The sequence below is a fragment of the Cherax quadricarinatus genome, chromosome 100 (assembly GCF_038502225.1).
Source record: "Cherax quadricarinatus isolate ZL_2023a chromosome 100, ASM3850222v1, whole genome shotgun sequence".
NCBI lineage: Eukaryota > Metazoa > Arthropoda > Malacostraca > Decapoda > Parastacidae > Cherax > Cherax quadricarinatus.
The window spans coordinates 10,816,746-10,842,755 of NC_091391.1; the positions used below are offsets into that span (position 1 = coordinate 10,816,746).

The 26,010-nt window shown below is 44.4% G+C and overlaps 1 long non-coding RNA gene and 1 pseudogene across 1 annotated transcript; both read right to left on the reverse strand.

Annotated features, from left to right (window-relative positions):
• The window catches only part of LOC138851117 (oocyte zinc finger protein XlCOF7.1-like), a 369,730-nt pseudogene that overhangs the window by 46,749 nt on the left and 296,971 nt on the right, over positions 1-26,010 (reverse strand).
• On the reverse strand, positions 10,822-18,065 carry LOC128705279 (uncharacterized). Its single transcript, XR_011390995.1, has 3 exons — positions 17,995-18,065; positions 11,463-11,549; positions 10,822-11,349 (listed from the first exon to the last, which is right to left on the reverse strand). It is a non-coding gene; the product is annotated as an uncharacterized lncRNA (long non-coding RNA).

Consider the following 26,010-nt stretch of genomic DNA (forward strand, 5'->3'; position numbering starts at 1 on the left):
TGAGTACATACAGGAGATAAAACATGTTAGTATTCAATGTGTCAGGATTATTTTAGTTATATACACATTCTAATATACACATTTTTTATTAACACAAAGGCTGTTTCCCACCATGGTATGGTGGCCTGTAAAAGAAAAACCTTCATCATCATCATTCACTCCATCACTGTCTTGCCAGAGGTGTGCCAACACTAGAGTTATAAAACTACAACATTAACACCCTTCCTTCAGAGTGCATGTACTGTGCTTCCCATCTCCAGGATTCAAGTCTGGCCTTCTTGTTTCCCTGAATCCATTCATAAACCATACCACAGGCAGGGATAGAACCTATGATCAGAGAGTCATAAAATGCCAGACCAACGCACTAGCCACTGGGCCAGGTGGCAACAATAAGATTCGTCTAACTAGGTATTTTATACGTCATAGGAAGGTTAGCATAGGCACCACTGTGACGACAAATATAAGTTTTTGCGGACGAATCTCCCACCAACGTGGCTGTGCCCTCTTCAAGGGGGGCTCCTTGGCGTGGTGAAGAGGCTCTTGGTCTGAGGAATTAGCCCTGTCGGTCTTCTTCCTCAGACCGAACCTAATTACCCCCCATTCTCCCCTCCCCTATCCCATCCTCCCCATCCTCCCCTTTTTCCATTTCCTCCTCCTCCTCCTCACCCCTCCCTTTTGCCCTTCCTCTTTTTGGCCTTTGGGATTTCTCCCACAGGCGCGCTAGTTCCTAGGTAGGGGAAAGGACACCGGGGTCCATCCCATTCCGTTGAGGTTCTTGGCGGTGGCGTAGTTTGCCGTGGAATCTGGATTGCCTGGGGATGTCCCGATCCCTCTCCGGTATCCCGGAGTAGCTTTGGGTGTCTTTCGGGCGACGGGTGTATCTCTGGAAGCCACCTTTCGGATTCCGGGGGTGGTGGCCGAAGGAGGTATGCTTTGTGGCGGATATCCGGCCGCCCTCTCTTTTGTCCACCGAGGTAGCTCGGCAGATGTGAGGTTGCTATCCCGGATTGCTGGTTTACTGGCATGAAGGGTAGGGTATGGCACGGGTTCCATGCTGCATCTGCGCTACTAGCGGTGTTGAGGTCCTCTTGGGCGCGGAGGGAGATTTCCGGCCCTTTCATTCCTCCTGGGAACTATTCCTCCCGCTCCCCCCTTTTTTTATTCTTTTTTTTATTTTTATTTTCTTTTCTTCTTTCTTTTTTTTTCTTAAAAACAAAAAGCAAAGGAGTAACCTAACCATGGCAGCCCTAGTCCATGAACCCACTACCCCCGGGCCCCTTCTTGATACCGCACCCCATTCTGACCCTGCCTTGTGTTTAGACCACTCTTCGGACACTCCTGATGCCCCTGTACCTCTTGCTGGTGCTGTTTCCTCACCCGCTTCAGGTACCGGGGCTTCGACTGACTCCTTCGATTTGTCTGAACTCCGCTCTCCTTTGACTATGCTTCCGGCTTCTCCCTCTACGGTATGGCAATTTTCGAATCGCCCGCCCATTTCACGCCGGACCAACTCCGGTCCTACTCCTAAACGCCAACGTCAATCTCCTGATGATGCTCCTTCGTTACCTTCCCATTCTACTCGGAAAAGACCGACACGTCAAGCACTCCCTCTCCACGCTCAGTTTCGGACCACACAATGGACTAAATTCTTTACTTTAAGACCGACTTCTTCTTCTGCCTACCTTTCTGACCATAGTATTGGCAAAGCGCTCCTGCGTCATGTTGGCAGAGATATTTCATTTCATGCTCTCAAGAGCGGTACGCGCATCGTCACTGTCCAGAATGCTACCCAAGCTCATGATCTTTCTCTCCTTTCGAATATCGATACTACTCCTATCACTATTGAAAAACATCTTTCTCTCAATTCTTGTAGTGGTACTGTCATTCTGCCCCATACCATAGTCCAACAGAATTTCCAGTCATGTGGCAATGACATTTTTGAACAGCTGGAACTCCAGGATCTCCCAATCCTCAAAGTAGACACTTATGTCCTTCCTGCCCGGGGGCGGAGACGTTACCCTTGCAATGTGGCTCGTTTAACTTTTGACAGCCGAGAACTCCCGTCCTCTGTATATGTCGCGGGACATCGGTTACAAGTTCGAAAGGTGATACCTACACCACAACAATGTAGAAATTGCTGGCGTTTTGGTCACCCAGCGAAATATTGCAGATCTATGGCCGAATGCCCAGTCTGTGGTGCCGACGACCATTCTAATACATCTTGTAGTCAACCTCCATCTTGCCTTAATTGTAATGAAGCTCACCCTTCGTACTCCCGCCGTTGCCAGGTCTACTTAAATGAACGTGAAATCCGTTGCCTCAAAGAGGCAGAAGGTCTCCCTTATGCTATGGCAGTTACTCATCTCCGCCTCCAAGGGAGACTACCCCGTGTTTCTTATTCTCGTGTTTCCAAACATCCCCCCACTTCTGGGGTCCCATCTTCTGCAGCCTCCTCTGTTGTTACCCCTCCCATAGCCACTACGGCATCTAATCCTTTTGCTGTCCTTGGCTCTGACGTCCCGACTACAACTCAGTCTGTTCTCACATCTTCGCGTCCTTCCTCACAAGCCCCAGTATCGACAAGACCTCGTACGACACCTAATACCAATCGCCCCTCTACTCAGAAGTCCAAAAAATCCACATTGCTCAAATCTTCTTTGCCCCTTCCTTCCCTTCTTCCACCTCCACACTTTACCTTTCCAGTCTCTGTACCTAGTTCTTCCCCTCTCTCTGGCTCTATTACAAGTGTGGAGATTCACCCTCCTCCTCGTACTATGCCTTCCACCCCTGTCCCCTCCCAAGTTTCTCCCTCTTCTACCACCTCCCAGGTTTCTGCCTCTTCTGTCCCCCCCCACACTTCATCTCCAGTCCCTTACACTCTTCCCTCCCCCTCTACTTTGGTACAGTCCATTACTGTCCCAATCTTTACTCACCCTCCTCCTTCTATCTCCAATATGGTCTCCCATACATCTTTGAATTCAGAAACACTTGAAGCCATTTCAGAATATATTGCAGAGACTAAACCTTCAATGGACACTGATTCACTTCCTGTTCCTTCTCTTCCCTCTCCTCCATCTTCACAACCCCATTCTTCGCAACGCTCCGTTCCTTCGCTACTTGAACGTCTTCCAATGCCACCACACGTTGACTTTTCTAACCCCTCTAGTCCGTAGGTGCCTTTACCTACAGATTCCTGATATTTTCTTCATCGCCAATCATGGCCTATTTACAGTGGAATATCCGCGGCCTCAGGGGTAATCGGGGTGAGCTTCAGATGTTGCTTTCCAGGTTTTCCCCTGTTGGTGCTTGCTTACAAGAACCAAAATTACACTCGGCTGTTTTCCAACCTATCTCAGGCTATAATTTATTGTATTCTTCGGATCCTTTCTCAGATGGGACCTTTAATGAAAGTGCCCTTCTTCTACGCAATGATATTCCGTACTGTCAACTATTTGTCCATACCTCGCTGCATTACACTGCAGCCCGTATCCACTTGAATAAGTGGTTTACAATATGTTCTTTATATCTCTCTCCTTCTCGAGCATTTTCTATCCCAGACTTTGCCTTTCTTGTTTCATCCTTACCACCACCACTTCTGTTACTTGGTGATTTTAATGCCCACCATTTCCTCTGGGGGGGGTCTCATTGTGACTCACGTGGCATTCAGTTGGAGGCTTTTCTCGCCTCTCACCCCCTCCATGTTTTAAATACAGGTACTCCCACTCATTTTGATCCTCGTACTCATACTCTCTCTTGCATCGATCTATCAGTCTGCTCTTCCTCCACTGCACTAGACTTCACCTGGTCTGTTCTACCAGACTTACATGACAGCGATCATTTTCCGATCATTCTTACTTCTCCTTCCTATTCACCACCTTTCCGTAGCCCTCGCTGGCAATTTGATCGGGCAAATTGGGATCTTTACTCACACCTCACTGCTTTTAGTGAGGTTCCTTCTTCATCCTCCATTGATGAGCTCCTCCACATCTTCTCGACGTCAGTTTATACCGCAGCTTCTCATTCTATACCCCAAACCTCAGGCAGGCATTCTCAGAAGTGCGTGCCTTGGTGGTCTCCTGCTTGTGCTCGTGCAGTACGTTTGAAACGTGCTGCATGGGGCAGGTACCGGTACAATAGAACCGCTGAGAGACTTCTCGATTTTAAGCAGAAGCGTGCGATCACTCGCCGTGTCATCCGTGAAGCTAAACGCACTTGTTGGCGAGACTATGTTTCCACCATCACCTCTGCTTCTTCTATGAGTGCAGTCTGGAAAAAAGTGAGGAAATTGAGTGGTAAATACTCTCCTGACCCAGCTCCTGTTCTACGGGTCGCTGGTGTTGATGTAGCAAACCCTCTCGACGTTGCTATTGAACTTGGCACACATCTGGTCCATATTTCCCGAGGGCTCCATCTATGTCCCTCGTTTATTTCCTCAAAGTCTGCCAGAGAGTTAGTACCCTTGGACTTTTCTTCTCTCAGAGAAGAACAGTATAATGTGCCTTTTACACTTCAAGAACTGGAGGCAACGCTCTCAGCTTGCCGATCATCGGCAGCTGGGCCTGACGACATTCATATTCGTATGTTACAACATTTACATCGGTCTGCCCTTGTAGTCCTCTTACACCTCTTCAATCTTATTTGGGCACAAGGAGTTCTTCCCCAGCTGTGGAAATCTGCCATTGTTCTCCCTTTCCGCAAACCGGGTACTACAGGACATGATGCCTCCCACTATCGCCCCATCGCTCTTACTAGTGCAGTTTGCAAAGTGATGGAACGTCTCGTAAATCGACGTTTAATGTGGTATTTAGAGACACACAACAGTCTCTCCGCTAGTCAATATGGCTTTCGTAAGGGTCGTTCTACCATAGACCCCTTACTACGCTTGGATACGTATGTTCGTAATGCCTTTGCGAATAATCACTCAGTTATTGCCATATTTTTTGACCTTGAGAAGGCATATGACACAACTTGGAGGTATAATATTTTGGCCCAGGCCCATTCCTTAGGCCTCCGAGGCAATCTACCATCCTTCCTAAAGAACTTTTTAACTGACAGACATTTCCGTGTTCGAGTCAATAATGTTCTTTCCCCGGACTTCGTCCAAGCTGAAGGTGTCCCTCAGGGATGTGTTCTAAGCACAACACTTTTTCTCCTTGCTATAAATGATTTGGCCTCTGTTCTTCCACCCAATATTTGGTCATCACTCTATGTTGATGACTTCGCTATTGCTTGTGCAGGCGCTGACTGTCATCTTATTGCAGTTTCTCTCCAGCATGCGGTCGACCGTGTTTCCACTTGGGCCACCACGCATGGGTTTAAATTTTCAAGTACCAAAACTCACCAAATTACTTTCACTAGACGCTCTGTTATCTCCGATCATCCTTTGTATCTCTATGGCTCCCGTATCCCCGAACGTGATACAGTCAGGTTTCTAGGCCTTCTCTTTGACCGTCGGTTATCCTGGAAACCTCACATAACCTCTCTGAAGGCAACTTGTCACAGCCGGCTAAACCTTCTTAAAACCCTTGCTCATCTTTCCTGGGGAGCTGATCGTCGAACTCTGCTTCGCCTACATTCAGCCCTCGTTTTATCGAAACTCGATTATGGTGACCAGATTTATTCCGTGGCCTCTCCTGCTACTCTCTCTAGCCTTAACTCTATCCATCACCAAGGATTACGTTTGTGCCTTGGTGCTTTTCGCTCTTCCCCTGTTGAGAGCCTCTATGCAGAAGCGAATGTTCCATCCTTGTCTGATCGCCGTGATGCCCATTGCCTTCGCTACTAAGTACGCTCTCACGATCTACACAATCCTTCCATTTATAGAATGGTCACCGATATTAGTAGACATTCTTTATTCGTTCGCCGCCCCTGTTTGCTCCATCCCTTTTCTCTTCGCCTACATTCACTCTTGTCTTCCCTTCAGTTACCACCTTTATATGTTCATGTAGCATCTCACTTTTCCCTACCCCCCTGGGAAGTTCCAGCTGTTCGGGTCTGTTCTTTCTTACTCCCTTGCTCGAAAGCTCAACTGCCTACGGTGGCTTCCCGCTCTCTTTTTCTTGATCACTTCCACTCCCATTCTCATGCCACCGCTGTGTACACAGATGGCTCTAAGTCTTCAGACGGCGTCGGATTCGCAGCAGTGTTTCCGGACAGCGTCGTGCGGGGACATTTACTATCTTCAGCTAGCATTTTTACTGCTGAACTGTATGCCATTCTTGCAGCACTTATTCGTATTGCATCTATGCCTGTGTCATCATTTGTAGTAGTCTCAGACTCCCTTAGTGCTCTACAGGCTATACGAAAATTTGATACATCTCATCCCCTAGTTCTCCGTATCCAACTTTGGCTACGCCGTATCTCTACCAAACATAAAGATATTGTTTATTGTTGGGTCCCTGGTCATGTCGACGTACAGGGCAATGAACAGGCAGACACTGCTGCGTGGTCAGCAGTACATGACCTACCAATTTCCTATCGAGGTGTTCCATTTCTGGACTATTTTGCTGCAATAGCTACCCACCTTCGCACCCGTTGGCAACAACGTTGGTCAACTCTGCTCGGTAACAAACTTCATTCTATTAAACCGAGCATAGGTTACTGGCCGTCTTCTTGTCATCAGTGCCGAGGTTGGGAGACCACTCTCTCCCGCCTTCGCATTGGTCACACTCGTCTTACTCATAGGTATCTCATGGAGAGGCACCCTGTTCCTCTCTGTGAGCAGTGTCAAGTTCCAGTATCGATTAGCCACATTCTGTTAGACTGCCCTCTCTATCAATGAGCACGCAGAATTTACCTCCAACGTCGTCTTCGTTCTACTACTCTCTCTTTACCTTCCCTTCTTGCTGATGGACCCTCTTTTAATCCTGACTCTCTCATTGACTTCTTGACAACGACTGATTTACTCCACAAACTCTGATGATACTTTTTGCACTCCCCTCAGCCCTTTCTAGTTCAGTCTCTTGCTGCCCTTTACCCTTTCACCATCCACTGCCCCGCTGTTATCCGTAACCTATTACTCATCCATCTCCCTTTTGCCACCTGATGCCCTCACTTCCTTCCTGCCCTGCAGCGCTGTATAGTCCTTGTGGCTTAGTGCTTCTTTTTTTATTATAATAATAATAATAATAATCTAACCCCATCCATGGTATGGTCTGTTTGCAATCATGTCATTACAATTTCGTGAGTCCATTCATAAATATTACCTGGCTTACTCTCCACCAGCACATCACGTCCTAAGAGAGAGCCATTTATCTCCATTCACTTCTGTCTACCACACTCATGCATGCTTGCTGGAAGTCTAAGCCCCTTGCACACAAAATCTCCTTTACTCCTTCCCTCCAACTTTTCCTAGGCTGACCCCTACCCTGCCTTCCTTGTGGAGGTTCAATGATAACATAAGATAAACAATTTTATTATAAAAAATAGTGAATATTAAACACTTACACATGAAATCAATTCAACTTGAAGCAAAGAAATGAAAAATGAAATATATAAAAAATCAGTGACTCAAAGCTAATATGTACGCAATATGTAGTTAAGAATGGTGCCATGCCAAAGATCTGGGCACATAGCTCTGAATTGTGGTTTGGAATGCTGAGCCATTGTTGATGACTTTGGGGGCAGGGGTCATAGGTGGCTGTGACTGTTGACACACTTGAGTAGACAGTGACCCCAACATAAGTAGAGATTCTGAGGAACAGAAGTACTGGGGTCCTCTGACCACCACAACACTTGTGAAGCAGTTGGAGTTATAACTGGAAGAAATCTGCTAGAATTGTGTGTAGCTGGTTGGGTGTTGGTTATGAGTGGAAGGAGCACCAGTGTAGGTAGAGATGTCTGACTGACTGTCATATCTTTTCAAGTTCTATGCTGCCTCTCTTATCTCGCCTGTGTTGAATGACCCAAGCCAACAATAAATATTAAAATTAAGAAATGCAAAATTGCACACCAATAGAGAAATCACTCACATGATAGGTGTACAGCCTTTAAAAGAAATGGTGGGGATTAAATGATGTTACACTACATAAACCCAAATCAGAACAGGAAGAATTTGCAGCATAAAAACCTAAACAAGCATGAAGATCTTATTAAAACTAACTTAACCCAAACAAATAATAATTTAAATATGAGTGGAACGAATACTTAGAGATATCATGGAAGCCACAAGTCTAGTGACTGACAACCGGTCAGAGAAACACTCGTCACCTACCACCGAGTGAAAAAGGGGGGTAGTGGGAATAATGTACCCCCATAACAACAAGCATACTGACCAACAAACTACCACCACCATTCATTCACACTACTCCCCTTACTATCCCATAAACTTTTCCCTCACTCTAACCCATACAGAGACTTACAGAATATAAGAGGAATAGCTAGGAAAAAATTATAAAGAAAAGTCATGTAATTTACCAATATTCTACTGACTGTCACAGCTTAACCAGTTAGAGAAATAATTGGATGAACCATTGATACACACTATATGAAACTTGAAAGCTTGGAGAGCCAATGTCCACCTCAAGAGGCGACTGTTGGTTACTTTCAAAGTCTCAGCGTATATAAAAGGTTTATGAACTGTTTCCAAAATGAATTCTTTAGCTAGTAGATAAAACATAAGTTTTGAGATACCCCACACAAGGCCCAGCATTACTTTTCAATGGTAGAGCATCTCTTTTCTGCAGGAAGAAGTTTCGAGCTCATGAAGAATACAGGGAAGGGAGTACCTTCATGATGCATCAATAACACTGCTCCTACATTGGTATTGGAGGCATCAGTTCTCAAAGAAAATGGTTTACTGATAACTGGAATCTTAAGTATGGGAACTTTGGAAAAAAAAATGTTCTTTATTGAGTTAAAATTTTCCTGAGCTTCGTCAGGAAGCTCCAGATTTTACAAGGTAGTCAGATAATATTCCTGTAAGGTCTGTAATATTGGGAATGAATTTTGCACAGAAATTCAAGGAGCTAAGAAATCTATGCATGAGTTTCTTGGCTCTGGGGAACTTAAAGTCTAACAAAGTTTTGATAGTACTAGAGAGAATGAAACATAGATATCTAATTTGATTAAAACCAAAGAGGCATGTCTTCAGCCTGGCAGTGAGGCCATGAGAGTATTACCTAAGTTAGACTAATGTTAATGTCTGGATATGCTTATCCCATGTGGATGTCATTATGTAGTTGTCAGAATTAACTGAAACATTAGGCAAATTACCCAAAACCTTTCTCATCAGTCTCATGAGGTAGCATAGGTTGTCACCAGACAAAAGAACATACAGCTCTATACTACATCATTTCTTGATGCATAGGAAAAGCAGTGTATGTGTTAGAGGAGGGATCCATTATGACTTGGTGATACGTTTGAGCAATATCAACTTCTATAAAGAAAGGTGCATTATAAAATTTATGAAGATCACTATAATGGGTCATAGGCTCAGCATCCCACCGAGTTATAGCATCAACTCCAGTGGTGTCATAAGGGAGGGCGGGGGGTGGGCCGCCCTGGGTGACACCATTTAGGGGGTGACACCATAGAGCTTCTAAAGAAGGTGACACTAATGGCCAAAACACTGCTGCACCAACATAAGAGAAGAATCCTTCGTTTCTATGTAGCCTGATGTATATTAAAGTAAAAATAAGCCTTTAAAGGGAAAATCATTGATTTTTATGATGTGATAGATGATTTTGCAGGGATGTATTTATAGATGGGTTTTAATGGGGGGGACTGCCCCCCCAACAGTTTTGTGTGTATGTGTCAGATATTTTATCATTTGATATAATGTGTGTCAGAGCATTGTATGTAAGTCTTTTGAGTGTTTGTTACACATTTCTATTTTGTATTAGGTTTAAAATTTTTCTTCTGCAAATGTGGTATGATTCTAAGTAATCTTGTACAGATACTATATTGTGGTGTTATTTAATATTTTATACAACCTTGTAATTTATATAATATTTTATACAACCTTGTAATTTATATAATATTTTATACAACCTTGTAATTTATAATGTTTTAAATAAAATATAAAAAAAAAAGTTATGTAGCAATCTGTACCACCAAAACTATGCAAGAGATCTTCAGAAGTCTTAAACACACACAACAGAATTATACAGTATAACGTATGGTGGGATGCTATAGTCTCTCAGGAGGCCGTGACGAGACCCTCAGACACTCCAACAGGAAAATATTCCAGCAGGAAGGATAAAACCAGCAATGTGCTGTCCATCACTACTGTCATTCTCACATCATGGACTGACCGAGAGTACAACTGTTACACCAGGAAGATGACAGGGCTAGACAGATTTTTGGAAGCACCAGTGATCCATCTCACTATATCACTGAGCAAAACAGCGGAATATACATGTTGACTAAACTAATTGCACCCACTGACCGTGATTTACATTATAATCAATAAATCTGTCACTGTACTCACACCTCTTACTCTCACCTCTACCTGACATTACCAATGTCACTTATACTTAATCTCGCAATTTCATATCAACAGATGTTATCTGTTTTTCATCAAGCTTGACTTATTATTGCTTGTTTGTCCTGTAAGGTGCCGTACAGTACTTACATATTCTTGTATACTCGATAAAAACCAGACTTGGGCGAAACGTTGTATTAAAAAATTCTCTGCACCCAGCATCTTTATTTCCTACAATACTAATGGTCATCACAGTAATCTACTCTCTAAAAGTTGGCAAAATTAGTTGTAAATTTTGAGTAATATAATGGAATGGTTTACCTTGGACACTGGAACCTGGGATCATGTTACTCAAGATTTACTGCAAATTATCAAATGATTCTTAAGTACCAGTAAAAAGAAATATTACAGTAACAGAAAACACATGTAATGAAGCAGTTAACAAATACATGGTGCATGTTAATTTTTTTAATTTTGTAATAAAGCTATGAACAATGTTCATATTCATAATGCTAATTTAGGTTCATCCTCTTTAATCTAGAGGACGTCTCAGTCTTAATCTACAAGGTCCTTTCTTGTTGTTTTCAATTAAATATCCATCTGAATAAGATTTATCCATTCTCTTAACAATGGATGTCTCCATTTTAATCTGTTTTATCCATTATCACCATCGGCAACACTGTTTGTTACTGACAGAGTAGTTACTTTCTCAGAAAAGATGCTGTGATGCTTCTTATTTTGTCGTTCCTTCACCAGGAACTACAGTACCTACAGTAAACAAGTTAGTTGTATTGAAAGGAGGATGTAATCATCTCCTGCAGGAAACAACAGCTGCCTCTCTAGGTAGATGCTGTTTCAGAACTCGGGTCTTCAACTGCTCGGAACTGTAGCAGAATCACTAGGTATGTGGCGACAAAACTAGCAACCTGCAATACCAAATATAATATAAATATTTAAGTATATTAAAAAGCAATGATTCTTAAGTGATTTGTATTAGTTTTTCATATCTGTAATGTATTAACAATTAAGTTTTATTTACATCAACTAGTCTGCTCTCAGCCAAGACGTAAAAGCCACCGATGCTAAAGGCAGGATAGTTGTCCAGTAAGTCCAGCAGATACGTCAACTGGAACGCAAGACATGTGTATATGTACGTTATTAACGTAAATATGGAAAATACTACATGAACACACTTAATTAGTCTTACCTGGGTACTTATTCATAGACGAGGGGTCCTATCTTCCCATCAGTCTTCCATGTAATTATCATAGACGAGGGGTCCTATACTCCCGTCAGTCTTCCATGTAATTATCGTAGACTAGGGGGTCCTATCCTCCAGTCAGTCTCCCATGTAATTATCATAGACGATGGGTCCTATCTTCCCGTCAGTCTTCAATGTAATTATCATAGATGAGGGGTCCTATCTTCCCATCAGTCTTCCATGCAATTATCGTAGACAAGGGGTCCTAACTTCCAATCTGTCTTAAATGTAATTATCATAGACGAGGGGTCCTATCTTTCCGTCAGTCTTCCACGTAATTATCATAGATGGATATTCCTCGCCTGGCTGCCCGGGTGAGTGGATGCTCCTCACAACTCTCTGTCAACAACCAAATTAACAACCCAGTGCTCGTCATGGTCTTTGGCTTATGTCGCAGAGTAAACACTGTTGTAATTGAATTAGTGCATGGATCCATCACGCCTACGATGGTTCATGATTTGTTGTCAATGATTATCAGAGACATCTACGGCATCGATGACAAGGAGCTGTACGGCGTGGCTTTAAATGATTCGTTCAGGATATTCGTGAAATTGCTCCACGTGCAGGTGCATGAGGATCTTGTTGATCATTACCAAGATTAGTATGGAAGTGGCCCTGGAATTGAGCATCAGACTTGTGGACATTTCCGGACAGTATACATGGGTGAGGGTATGGAACGTACCTTTTGAGGCGAATGAGGTCGACATTCGCCAAGCTTTTGAAAGGTATGGAGTTGTACATGTTGCCCAATAGGGAAAATGGATGACTGGTGCACATCCTGGTTACCTTGAGGGAAGTTTCTCCATTAAAATGACCCTCCGTCATCCCATACCCTCTTATGTTTTCTTGGAGGATTTCAGAACTCAAGTAATGGTGACGTATGCTGGGCAGAGAACTTGTAGGATATGTGGAGACTATGATCATGTTGCAGCTGAGTGTGGCAGGTGGGGCCGGGCTGGGCGACCGGCTGAAGCAGCGCCCACTGGCAAGAGGCAGGACGTTCCTGAGTCTGCCCAGGCGAAGGATGGAGGGCGTGATCAACTTTGGAGCGAAATGGTTGAGGCATCAGAGGTGGATGCTAGGCATGAGGCGGCAGTGAATGTTGCTGGGCACGTTGTGGACGGGCTGATGCCGGGTACAGAAGATGCACAGCTGTTAGTGGTGGAGGTGCATCGCGAGGAGGAACCCAGTTCATCGATGGAGGAGAGCGTTGTCACCAGAAAACGGGCAGCAGCGACATCCAACTCTGATGATGTCTTAATACCGGCCCAACGCCCAGGGTAGAAGGTGTGGGTGGTGGAGGCTAGCAGTGTAGGAGGGAGGAGGCACCAGCAACAGGTGGTGCAGGATGGCCAGGGTTTCCTGCATGGTGAGCATGGTAAGGGCAGCGAGAAGGGCCCCGGTGCACATGTAAAGGGGGATGTGGGCCAGATGGACACAAGCATTAACTGGCCTCCGGTGTATGATGCTGAACGTTAATGGCTTGTGTGAGAGAATGAAGTGTGATTGGTTTTGTATGTTCTTACATAGGTACCGTGTGTGTGGATGTAGCATATATTCAGGAGTATAACTGGAAAGCTGGCAAGGATTTTTAGGTGGAGGGCTATCAGCGATTTGTGATGCATTCGGAGCACTTTAAAGGGGGATAGACATCTTGATCAGGGCGGCAAGCCTGTTTTTATTGCTAAGGAGTGAGGGGGGGGGTAGATGGCAGGATCTTAAGAGTGGATGGATGGTGGAGGGGTAAGACAGTGGATTTTGAGTGCATGTACTCTCTGGCAGAGAACATAGTGTGCGTTAAGTATGCTTTTGTGAGGGAAGAGCTGGTGTATTTCTTACGATCTTTACCTTCTCTTGCAGTAGTGGGAGGGGATTGGAATTGTGCTGTTAGAAGAGATGTGCTGCTGAGGAGGGTGGGTTTTTTGTCACTTATTTTTGGGGAGCTTCTCTGTGATGTGTAACTGCAGGATGTGTTTGCCGGGGGTTCATGGGAGGTGGACCATACACATGTGAGGGAGGGCTGTGAGGCAAGATTAGAAAGATTATATGTTACGCAGCATGTTGGTATAGAGTCTGTCCATACAGTAGAGGCGCCTTATTCTGATCATAGAGCAGTTGTAGCAGAGGTGGGGTGGGAAGTGTTAGCTAGAAGGCAGGCGAGTTACTGGAAATTAAATACGAGGGTTCTCGAGGATGATGAGGCAGTGGAGGGTTTTGCTGCACTATGGGAGGAGCTTAGGAAGAAGGGGAGGGCAATTGATGACGTGGTGGGATAGCATTGCAAAGGTTAGGATAAGAGATTTTTACATACATGAAAGGAAGAGGATAAACCACATGAGATATGGGTTGTCAAATTATCTAGAGCAGTGCTTACATGGCTGCTACAGTGGAGGCACTTTGCAGGGAAGGTACCATATTGAGGAGATGGAGGCCCTGAAGGAGAGGTTAAGGGAGTTGCAGAATGAGAGATTTGAAGCCGTAAGGGTGCAAGTGGGTATAGAGGAGGTGCTATAGGGGGATAGGCCTTTGTCCTGTGTCCTGAGGGGTCAGCAACAATGTAGGAAGGCAATGACTCTTATGCATTTAGAGGTGTGTGAGGGGGGGAGAACTATCAGATGGGGCAGGTGCTCAGGTCGACAGAGGGCATGGGAATGTATACTGAGAGGTGGCATGGTCGTTATTGATGAAGTCGTGGGGTGAATGAAGAGCTGTTGGAGAAAGTGAATGGCTGTGTGGGTAAACCCCTGGGAGGGAGTGATAGAATGGCATTGGGGGGGATATTGAGGAGGAGGAAATTTGGAGAGCATTGGCTGGAATGAGCAAGGGTAAGGCGAGGGGAGTGAATGGGATTCCTTGCAAATTTTATATGCTGCATTGGGAATTGTTGCGAGGTTTCTTGGTCAGGCTCCTGAATGAAATGAAGTGGGGGGGGTGGTAGGTTAGGCGTGGGGCAAGCAACTGGGATAGTGGTCTTAGTTCCAAAGGGGTCACATCAGTGTACCCTAAAGGATTATCATTCATTATCGTTGATGTGCACTGACTATAAGCTCTTTGCAAAGGTGCTTGGTAATCGCCTTAAGTGTGTAGCTGACAGGGTGGTCTCCCCGAGCCAGTTTGGTTTGCCTGGCAGATCGATGGTGATGGGTCACGGTATCCTCCGGGATTTTGTAGCTGCTTTTAGTGGGGGAGGGGGGTTGTTAGCATTGGAAGGGAGGGGGGCATATGGCACAGTGGAAAAGGAGGATTTAGGTCGCATTTTACTGTCTCAGGGTTTTGGGGAGGAAATAGTGGGATGAGTGAAAACATTGTATAACCAAGAGTGTGTGTGTGTACAAGTTAACAGGCATTTGGGGAAAGCAGTGGTGCTACAGAAGGGGGGCTTTGACAGGGCTGCTCACTCTCACAATTGTTGTTTGCATGCATGCAAGACCCTTTCTATAGGATGGTGGAGGCAAGAATACGAGGGGACAGGAGAAGGGTGGCCATGGCCAAGTCTGGTGAGGTACATGGATGACGTGATGGTTTTGGTTGACGAGGGGACACTGTAGGAGGAGGTGATGCAGGTTTACAGAAGTGCCTCAGGAATGGTGGTGAATGCAGAGAAATCGTCCATTTTAGAGTTGTGGTTGTGGGAGTGGAGGGTGGATTGGAGATGTCGAGTGGTGACTACCTGTGTGGACGTTTTGAAGATATGTGGTATTGTATATTGGGCAAATTTAGTTAGGGTGAGGGAGGATGATTCTGCTCATTGTGAGGTCTGTGTGGTAAAGAGATTGGGAGCACTAAGACCGAATCATCTCACTATCCTGCAGAAGGTGATTGTAATCAATGTGCTCTTGTATAGTAAGATTTGGTTCATTGCACAAGTGTTTCCATTAACGCCGCCGGTAATTCAAAACATCCAAAGGAGGGTGTTCAGATTTTTGTGGGGTTCTAAGTACGAGTGGTTAAAAAGGGAGGTGGTTATATTGCCAGTTCAAAAGGGGGGGATGGGCCTTTTGGATCTAAGGCATGAGGTATTGCGGGGAGAGGTTTTTCAGGATGGATGGTTGGGGAAAGTTCATGAGGTGTTGCGAGGCTTGTATGGGGGAGTGCACCTGTGTGAGTGTGATGCGGTCTTGTGGGTGTTGGCATTGGCCCAAGAACCTGGGAAAGTTAATGTTGGGGCATTGTACAGGGTGATAGGGGAACAGGTGGTGCACCCAGGGTAGGGGTTATACCCAATTTATGATTAGGCAAACATCTGGAGAAGATTTAGCAGGTTGAGGTTACAGCCCAGGGTGCAGGAGGTAATGTTCTGTTTTTTGCACAGTATCTTGCCATCTGGTGTGGTACTGAGGGATTGAAGGATGGATGGGGAGGGGCGTTGTGGGTTGTGTGGGGGAGAGGAAACTGCTTACCATATCATGTATTTTTGTGAGGGGTTGGAGAGAATCAGGAAATGGGTGGGCAGGGTGGTGCAGAGAGTGGGGGGGATGTGTCAGTATTGCGGGTGCTGAGTTTAGATGTGGGGGGTGGAAGAGAGTTTGGCACGGATGCTAGCATATGTGATGGTGGACTACGTATACATATCCTGGTGCATGAGGGGATCAGATGTTTGGGAAGTGAGGAAGCATGTGCTGGTGGTGACGGTATTCCATACTATGTGTAGGAATAGAGATCTATATGGGACAAGGTGGGGGAATGTTTTTCTGAGGGTTATCTTATCCTCACAGTAAGTGAAATGCTTAGTATGTAGGGGTGGGGATTAGATCAGGGGATAGACGTCGGGCTTGCCATCCAGTGAGCTAGGGTGAATCTGTTGGAACTCTGTTATAGTCATCAGCGCCTCCAGGGTGAGTGTGTCACTGTCACATTTTGTGCATGTTCTGGTACGAGTGGTTGTCCTGGTTCTGTTCATGGTGGGAGAGGAGGTGTACGAATATTATGCTTGGTGGCTACAAGCGCCTGCGTGCTTTGAGGTATGCTGGAATGCTGGACGGTGGCAACTGCTGCCGGAGGGGAGGTTATGGTTTTTTTTCTGCCTACAGGTAGAAGACTTTGGGATCTGTAATCCCACCATGTTTGATCCTGATATGTCATGGTCAGTTGCGGTTTTTGTTCTGCAAGTATGTCTTGCATTGTAGGCGTGCAACCAGTGGGGGTTTTGGGGATGGGGCTAGAGCCATCGGGCAGGGCCACAGGTGAAGGACCTTGTTATGTATTTTTGTGCTTATTATAATCATTGGTGTCACGTGGTATGGCCGTCCATGCAGATAGTGGGGGATAGATCTTGCATTCTGGCAGCAGGTGATAGCCTTTATGTTCTTAAGTAGAAAGTTGTTTGTACCAGGTTTTTATTGAGTGGTACACACTAAGGGTATCTTTTGGGGTAGGGGGGTAATGTTTTGTTATTGTCGCCCTGCTGTTCTGTAAACAGTGAAGAGAGTAGGAAGTGGATAGGTTGAAATAAATCTCATGTTGTTGAGATTATATGTATATTTATTATATGATGTACTGAATTGTTTTAAACAAAAATATAAAAAAAATTATCATAGACGAGGGGCTCTATCCTCCCATTAGTCTTCCACATAATTTTCTCATATGACTTAGATAATAAAGCATAACTTGCTTGACAGTTCATTCTTATAACACTGTACATAGTTCATCAATAAAATTATTAAAAATATAATAAATCCATTTAAAAATTGGAGATGGAACAGAATTATGAAATAGGACGAGCCCAGGACGAACCTCGGAGCGTACAAACTTGTGATTAAGCTGAGTTGGTTAATTTTATCGTTTACACAACTGGACCAGATTGCTGTTCAATATAATGGATTTGTTCTGCCTCATGGTTGATTTAGTAGGACAAAATTGGCTTGACATGTTTCCAAGACTTGACTGTCTTCACACAGAGTATCAAAAAGTCAGTTCAACTTGTCTGCTTCTAAATGTCATGTAAGATAAACTTTGCCTCACAACAATTACCACCAACATTTCATCTTCACTTGATCTCCTCTCCTATATAATATGTGGTAGTTCTTATTTTCTTGTACTTACTGATGAGGATCTTTGGCAGAGGTTGAAATGCTGCTGAAGGTGTATACATGTGTCATTAGTGTATACATGTTGTTGAAGTGAGTATACATAGTGACAGTTGTGTATATATGATACTGAGTATAAACAAGTAATATTTGTATATACATGATGTTAACCGAGTACACATATTTACATTGGTGTATGGAATACATAGTCAAGGATATATCCACAGTGACTTGTATGTATACACAGTGTCATTTTGTCACACACATACAACACTAGTTCTCACCTGTTTCTCTAGTTTGGGTTGTGCGGCCAACATCCTCATCCTGGACACCAGAGAACGCAGTTTTTCTACCTGTTAACAAGACAATAATTTGTCAGAAGCTCCCGGACTCCAAGTATAATCCAGCGGATGCTACTACTTAGTAAGTTTATCCAGGTATACACAGATACAGTTACAATAAAATAACATTGCATTAATTAAAATAAACCATATAAGCCTGAATTACCTATCTGAATAATATACTAATTTGAACAACCTTATTAGTTTGGTGAAGACTGAGGGATAGTTTTTACTAAATTCTTTAGTTATTAAGCCACGTCTGTATTGCTTTTCAAAATGATGTTTCTCATCTATGGATCTAAAGATGCTATCTGAAACTCAAGAGTTACTTAGTCTCTTAGTAGTGATCTGTTTCCTTCTTATGGGACAATGTTTGTTGTGCAGTCTTTGAATTATTTTGGTGGAAAAAATTCTATTAGTTTGTCAACACCTTTGTCACTGGTAATTCTGTGAGCTAGTGAACTGAACTTAATGCTGATATGTGGTTATTTACTGACACTTCATCATGGAGAAGAAATGAGATCTCAATATATTCCATTGATTCCTTAGAAATATTTGTTAAGAGAAAGATAGGGGTAGTGAACTGTAGTGTTGTCTGTGATTATCTCTGCAATCGTCTCTCAACCTGCGGGCTGAGAGGACGCTTTCTGAGCCTGCTCCTGCTTACACCTGGTGGCAAACCGTGTACTACAGTATGCAAGATGGTGGATCATCAGGGTAGAAGAGTAAACACAGTCTGTGTTGAATTCATTCGTGGCTCTCTCAGTGGTGCAACGATGCATGTCTTGTTGCCTACCATTATTCGAGACGTCTACGGCATCCTCACTGAGGAATTATATGGTGTGGCTCTCAATTGGATGTCGAGGCTTTTTGTAAAATTCACAAATGCCGGCTTTTACTCCAAGATTGTGGAAGCTTTTCAAGAGAGGAAAATGGCGGTGAATTCAGCCATAGAGGTATGCCTGCATGACGTCTCCACATATGTCACCTGGGTCAAAGTAAGGAACGTGCCTTTCGAGGCGGAGGAGTATGTTATTCGGAAAGTTTTTGGTAGATACGGCACTGTACATGCAGCGACCAAGGGAGTGTGGAGGGAGGGCCCATTCGAGGGGCTCCCGGAAGGCTCCTACACCCTTAAGATGACATTAAAACAGACGATTCCGTCTTACGTTCATCTGGAACACTACAGGACCCAAGTTTTTGTTCACTAGGAAGGCCAACGGAAGACATGAAGGTTATGCAACTCGTATGAACATATGGCTGCTCAGTGCCCCAGACGCTTGGTTGTACGCATCCAGGAACCTTCTCCTGTGGTCCTAAGAACCGAGGCCTTTGATCTGGGGACTCGTCCCTCGCCTGGACAAGGACCTAAGCTTTGCAGTGAGGAAGTACAAGAGGAGACGTGGTCTATGGCGTGTGCCACCCTGTCGGTGGACACTACAAACGTGCCCACGCCACCTGTGGAGCCTACAGAGCCTGTGGAGTTGTCACAGGAAAGTTTGCTGGAGAACGTGCTACACGATTTCCTGGATGGGGCAGAGCATAGCCCAGACGTTCCACCGGAGTGTCAAGAAGTAGTGAAGGATGATTCGCCAAATATGGGAGACCTGGACGTAATTACAATGACACTGTTGCATGAGGTGGTGGTGGAAGTCCAGCAGGAGGCTTCGTCTGGTGAGGAGATGTGTGTGGAAGGTGGTTCCCGCAAACGGACGGCAGGAGTGTCGGATATGGACGAGGTCATGACACCGGGACAACGTCCAGGGAAGAAATTATGGTTGAAAGTGGCTGAGGCGCCTCTTGCAGACGGGGTTGTGGCAAGCGCCCAGCATATGGGTAGGCACGGGGGGGTGAGGGGGGTCTTGGGAAGTCAAAGGTCAAAGAAGGTCAGTGTAATGTACGTGTGGGAACGGGAAAGACCCTCAAACATAGAGGAAAGCCTCCTTTTGTGAATTCAAGTGTGTTACCATCAATGTAAATGGCCTGTGGGCAGAGGTTAAGTGTGTGTGGATGGAGTGGTTCTTGCGCAGGTACACTGTGGATGTATTTTTCATACAAGAACGCAATTATAAGTTTGGGCGAGTTACAGTTAAAAGGCTACCAAATGAATGTTAGCAGTTCTTTAAAATTTAAGGGTGGGGTAGCTATAGAGGTGAAGGAGTCCAGCCTTTGGCATGTCTTGAGATGGGAGGAGGGGGGAGGTGGGAGGGTGGTGAGGGTAGATGAGTACTGGGGTGAGGTGAGGGTTTGTTTTATTGGAGTTTACATGCCTGCAGAAAGCAACTCTAAAGTTAAAATAGAATTTGTGAGGGAGGCTTTAACGTTTTACACTTGGAGTTTGCCGTTCATTATGGTCATGCGTTATCAGCCATGGTGATGTTGAGCCGAGGGGGGCGGGGTGTGTTTTACCTGTCTTACGGAATCTGCTGGGGGATGCAGGGGTTTATGATGTGGTGGGGTGGGGTGGGTGGGGGTGGAGCACACCTTTGTTCACAGGGGCTATGCGGCCCATCTGGATAGACTTTATGTAACACAAGGAATTAGAGTTGGGCACGTACAGACCTTTGATGTGGGGTTTCCAGATCACCATGCAGTGCTAGCGGACTTGGACTGGGATGGAATGATCAGGGTTTATCCAGGTTATTGGAAACTGAATGTGAGGCTATTGGAGGGGGAAGGGGATGTGCCCGCTTTTCAGGATTGGTGGAAGAATCTCTGGGAAACGCGGCAGGCAGGTGAATGTTTGTTGGAATGGCGGGAAACACGTGCCAAACCCTGAATAGTGAGTTATTATAAGAAGCAGGGAAAAGAGGAGGCGAGGTGGAGGTATGGGCTGCAAAACTATCTGGAGGGGCAGCTAAATGATTACTATGTGGGGGGCGGAAGTAGTAGGCATGACGACATTGAACATCTTCATAGTCGACTTGCAGAAATTCACAATGAACATTTCAATGCGGTTAGAGTCAGAGCAGGTATGGAAGAAGTGCTATGGGGCGACAAACCTTCGGGTTGTGTCTTGCGCAAATTTAGGGTCAGACAACAGGCGACGTCCCTCTTGCAATTGGAAGTATGCACAGGTTTGGGTGGTTACCTGCCGGGTCAAGTACTCCTCACCACGGACAGCATGAGTTTTTATGCTGATCTATGATTTGGGGAAAAGCTACGGCGAGAAGTAGGGGGGGTCCATGCGGGTGGCCTTGTGGGGAGGGATTTCAGAAAAGTTATAAGTGACAGGGATAGAACGGTACTAGAAGGTAGAATTCGAGTGGAGGAGGTACAGGAGGCGATTTTTAGTATGAGTAAAGGAAAGGCACCAGGTATAGATGGCATTTCAAATAATTTTGATAGGGCGCAATGGGGAAGTATTAAGCATTGTTTGGTTGATGTATTGAATTGCATGATCACGGAGGGGAGATTAGGTATGTCACAGAGTACGAGGGTAGTTGTGTTGGTGCCCAAAAAAGGAGGGGGGAGGGGTCTGAGTGCATATAGAGCAATATCTCTTATGTGCTCGGACTATAAAATCTTTGCAAAAGTTTTAGGAAACAGAATGAGGAAGGTTATGGGGTCGGTTATTCACGAGGGACAGCTAGGCATACCAGGTAGGAGCATGAGGGACGGACATGTATGTATTAGGGAGTTTTTGGAGGAATGTCAAGGGGGGGTGTCCTCTGGCTTGACTGGCAAAATGCTTATGACTGTGTTGATAGAGATTTATTGAGGCTTATTTTATTAAAGCAGGGTTTTGGAGAGAGGATTGTAAGATGGGTTGATACCTTGTATGTCTCGGCTATGGTACACGTACAGGTAAACGGTAAATTGGGGCAGCCGGTCCATATGGAAAGGGGTTTGAGGCAAGGGTGCCCCCTCTCCCAGCTGCTTTTTGCTTGTATGCAAAGCCCCTTTTATGAGCTGGTGGATGATGGTTTGAGGCGTGGAACGCTGAGCAGTGACCATGCAGTGCGTATGGTCGGGTACGTAGATGATACCACAATTTTGTTGAAAGGGGAGGAGGATTTGCAGATCGTGGGATGGATTGTTGATTTTTTTGGGGCAGAGTCTGGCATGTGCGTCAATAAGGCAAAATCGAAATAATTGGAGGTGGGTACATGGGTGGGGGGGGGCGAAAGGTATGGGTGGTCAGTAGTGGTGCAACTTAGAATATGTGGTATTGTGTACATGGCAGATGAGAGGGAGGGTCGAAGGGTAAACTCTGAATTGGTGGTTAACAAGGCTTTAGATCGACTTCGGGGGTTAAGAGCTGGGGATGTATCTTTGCAACAGAGGACAGTAGTGGTTAATACACTTGTTTATAGTAAGGTATGGGGTGTTGCTGTGGTGTACCCTTTAAGAGATATGGATATTCACGAACTACAGAGAAGGGTCTTACGTTATGTTTGGGGTTTCTGGAGAGCTTGGTTAAGCCGGGAGGTTGTCATGACCCATGTTCGTCGTGGGGGTTCAGGTCTCTTGGCTTTGGGGCCACTGGTGAAGGCCCTCTATGTAAAGCAGCAGTTCCTCAGGGCGGGCAGTGAGAAGGTCATCCGGGTGTTGGGTAATGATCAAAATGCGTAAATGGTGGAGCGACATGGGATTAATCGAGTGTGAGGACATGCTGCATTTGTTGTTAAAGTTGAGAAATGTGCAACGGATCCGGGTGGGGCAAATGGACAGCATATGTTGTTGTGGGGAAATTGTACACAGATTGTCTGTTTTTCCGCTGTATAATTGGGAGGAAATATGGGACGGATTTTTGCAAACTTAAATTGGCACCAAGGGTTCGTGAATTGGTGTACAGATTTGTCATGGGGATTTTAGCATCAAAAACGGAGTTATGAGGATTTTCATCAAATTTATAAATGCTGGATTTTACTCAAGCATAGTTGACAAGTTCCACGAGAAGAGGATGGCCGTGAATACAGCAGTGGAGGTATGTCTACAGGATGTATCCAGCTTTGTGACATACGTAAAAGTCAGGAATGTGCCCTTTGAAGCTACAGAGTATGATGTGGTTGTGGTCTTCCGTCGTTATGGCAAGATTCACGCTGCGGGATTGGGAGTGTGGAAGGATGGGTCTTATGTGGGAATGCCAGAGGGATCCTTCAATCTGAAGATGACGTTACGGCAATCAAACAAGCAGCTGGCAATCAAACTATCACTTTCGGGGTGGGGGGAAAAAAGGCAGGAATAGCGGGGGAGCTAGACTTACCTTACCTTAACAAGTAGCCGGCAAGCAAACTATCACTTTCGGGGAGGGGGAAAAAGGGGGAGGGATAGCGGGAGCTGGATTTACCCTACCTTAACAAGTAGCCGGCAATGAAACTATTGTTACTATGTCGCTACTCCTATCTATTGAACTTTTCCCTCACAAATACATTCTGGCTATTTAGGTTAAATTTAATAGGGAAAGTACATCAAGACAACCAAAACCATTTACCAACAGCCATTATAACTATCTTGTTAAATCATGCATTTTAAAGAGAATAAACTCACGACAGCATAGTATTACTAGATTAGGCTATTAAAGTAGTGACATCATGTACCTATTATATTCAGCATAACCACTACAGCACTAATATTTCCTTTATAAATCACTGACCATTATTGTTATCATTGCATCATGCATGAGACTATCAAATCATATAAACTCAAGAAAGTAAAGAATTGTTTATATTCACAGGCACTTCTTAAATAAACTTTTTTCTGGATTTCATATTGGCAAAATCATCAATTATATTCTGAAAATCAATATTTCTTGTTAGATCAGACTCAATGGTCAACAAGGCTAGGTTACACAATTTGTCTTGGCTCATTGTTGAACGGAGCTGATTTTTCACTCTTTTCAAAACAGAAAATGAACGTTCTCCTTCACAGTTAGTAGCTGGAAGTGTTAGGTAAAGGCGATACACTATGTCAACATTAGGGAAGGTTTCTGAGATACCTGCATTTCTTAAATGTTTCAAAGAAGCTGAGGGCGCACATTTTTCAGGTGGAGCTTTGATCTGATTTATATACCAAGAAAAATGAACTATTTCTTCAACAAATGTGTCCTGAACATCTGCTGAAAGATGTTGTTGCAACTTTAATGCAGCTTCTCTCAATTCTGCATCTGGCATAGTAGTAATTTTGAACAGAAATCCAAACTTGTCATTGAGATTCTGGTAGATTTCTTTTCTTTTCACCAATTCTGTAATCAGTGAATCCAGAATGACGAAGTATGTAGCTGTCTTACATTTCTGCCTTGGTAGCAACACAATTTCATTGTCTTGCACTTCAAAATTGCGTTTCCTCTTCCTTGACCGCTGATGATCAGCCCGGTAACTGTAGTCTTTCACCAGCAGTTTAGCTTTCTCTTCAAACATTTCAAAAGCTTCATCATTGCGAAGTGAGCTTACAAATTCCACTAAGCCTGCATAGAGGTTAGCACAAGTAGCCATTTCAATTTCAATTTTCTGAAGTGTCTTGTTCGTGGCATTTAACCGTTCCAGTATACAGTCCCAAAGCACACAGAGTAAGGCCAATTCAAAATCTTCCAATTTTGATGCTAAGCTGGCTGCTTTGCTTCTTGTAGTTGCTGTCTGGTCTTCATCCTCTGCTATTTGGATCAAAGCAGAACGTATTTCAGCAAAGCTGTCTTTCAAAGCATGTGTTGCATCATGCTGCGCTGACCACCATGTCGTTGATAATGATTTGATGACATCTCCATGAATGGTTGACTTGAGTATACTCCACCGATGCGTTGAAGCAGAGAAAAAAAATTAAAGAGTGCTTGTAAAAGTCCAAAAAATGAAACTGCAGCTACACAACACTCGCAGCACATGACCCAACAAGATTAAGAGAATGTGCTGAGCAGGGCACATATTTAGCAAGTGGGTTGATTTGCTTGATACGGGCTTGCAATCCATTATATTTACCCGACATGTTACTTGCATTGTCGTAGCTCTGGCCATGGCAATCCATAATAGAGAGATCATGTTCAAGCAGAGTATCCAGTACTACATTCATCATTGTTTCTCCATCATGGCCTGAAAGAGGAATGAATTTTATAAAGCGCTCTACAGGCTTACTACTGGAGTCGACAAAGCGAACAATGAATGTCAACTGATCTGTATGTGAAATATCTGGTGTTGAATCTACACTTATTGCAAAGTATTTTGCAGTTTTCACAGCTGCTATGATGTTATTGAGGACCTTCTTAGTCATCAGTTCAATAAATTCATTGCATATAGTAGATGACATGTAAGATACAGTGCCTCTTCCTGCATTCCCGAGGCGTGACACATGATTTGCTGAGAATGGATCGAATTGTGCTAACAGTTCTATGATCCCTAGGAAATTGCCATTGTTTTCCGAACCAAAAACCTCATTTTCTCCACGGAAAGCAAGTCCTCTTAGAGCTAAGAATTTTACAACAGCAACAACTCTTTCTAGAACTTTTCTCCAATAAGTGCGCTCTTTTTCAGTTTGATTTTCCAAATGAGAATCCAATAAGCCTTTTTTCTGTGCATGAAATACACTGGCTAAAATGCAGCTCCTGTGAGTGGTGCTGTTTTCATGTTCCTCGAAACGCTTGGAATTTTTCCAGTAATTGAACCCCTGTGTGAAGGTATTTTCTTTGGTAGAAAATAGCTTGCATGCTGAACAGTACACTTTTCCTGAGCTTTCAGAGTATACCATCCATGATCTTTTCACAGTTTCTGAATTTGCAAGCTTCCTATAAAACATAGATGACTTTAAACAACGACGACTTCCATCATCATAAATCCTTGCTGATTTCCTAAAGTCAATGTTCAGAGTTTGACTGAAGTTTTCTGCAATGAAAGCATTACGTAGAGAATCTGGGATTACATTTGGCCATGAGGCAGGATCTTTTAAGACAAATCCTGTGGATGAAATGTCCATTGAGACATTGAGAGGAGACACAAAAGAAGTAGATTCTGGCTGAGAAATAATGGAGGG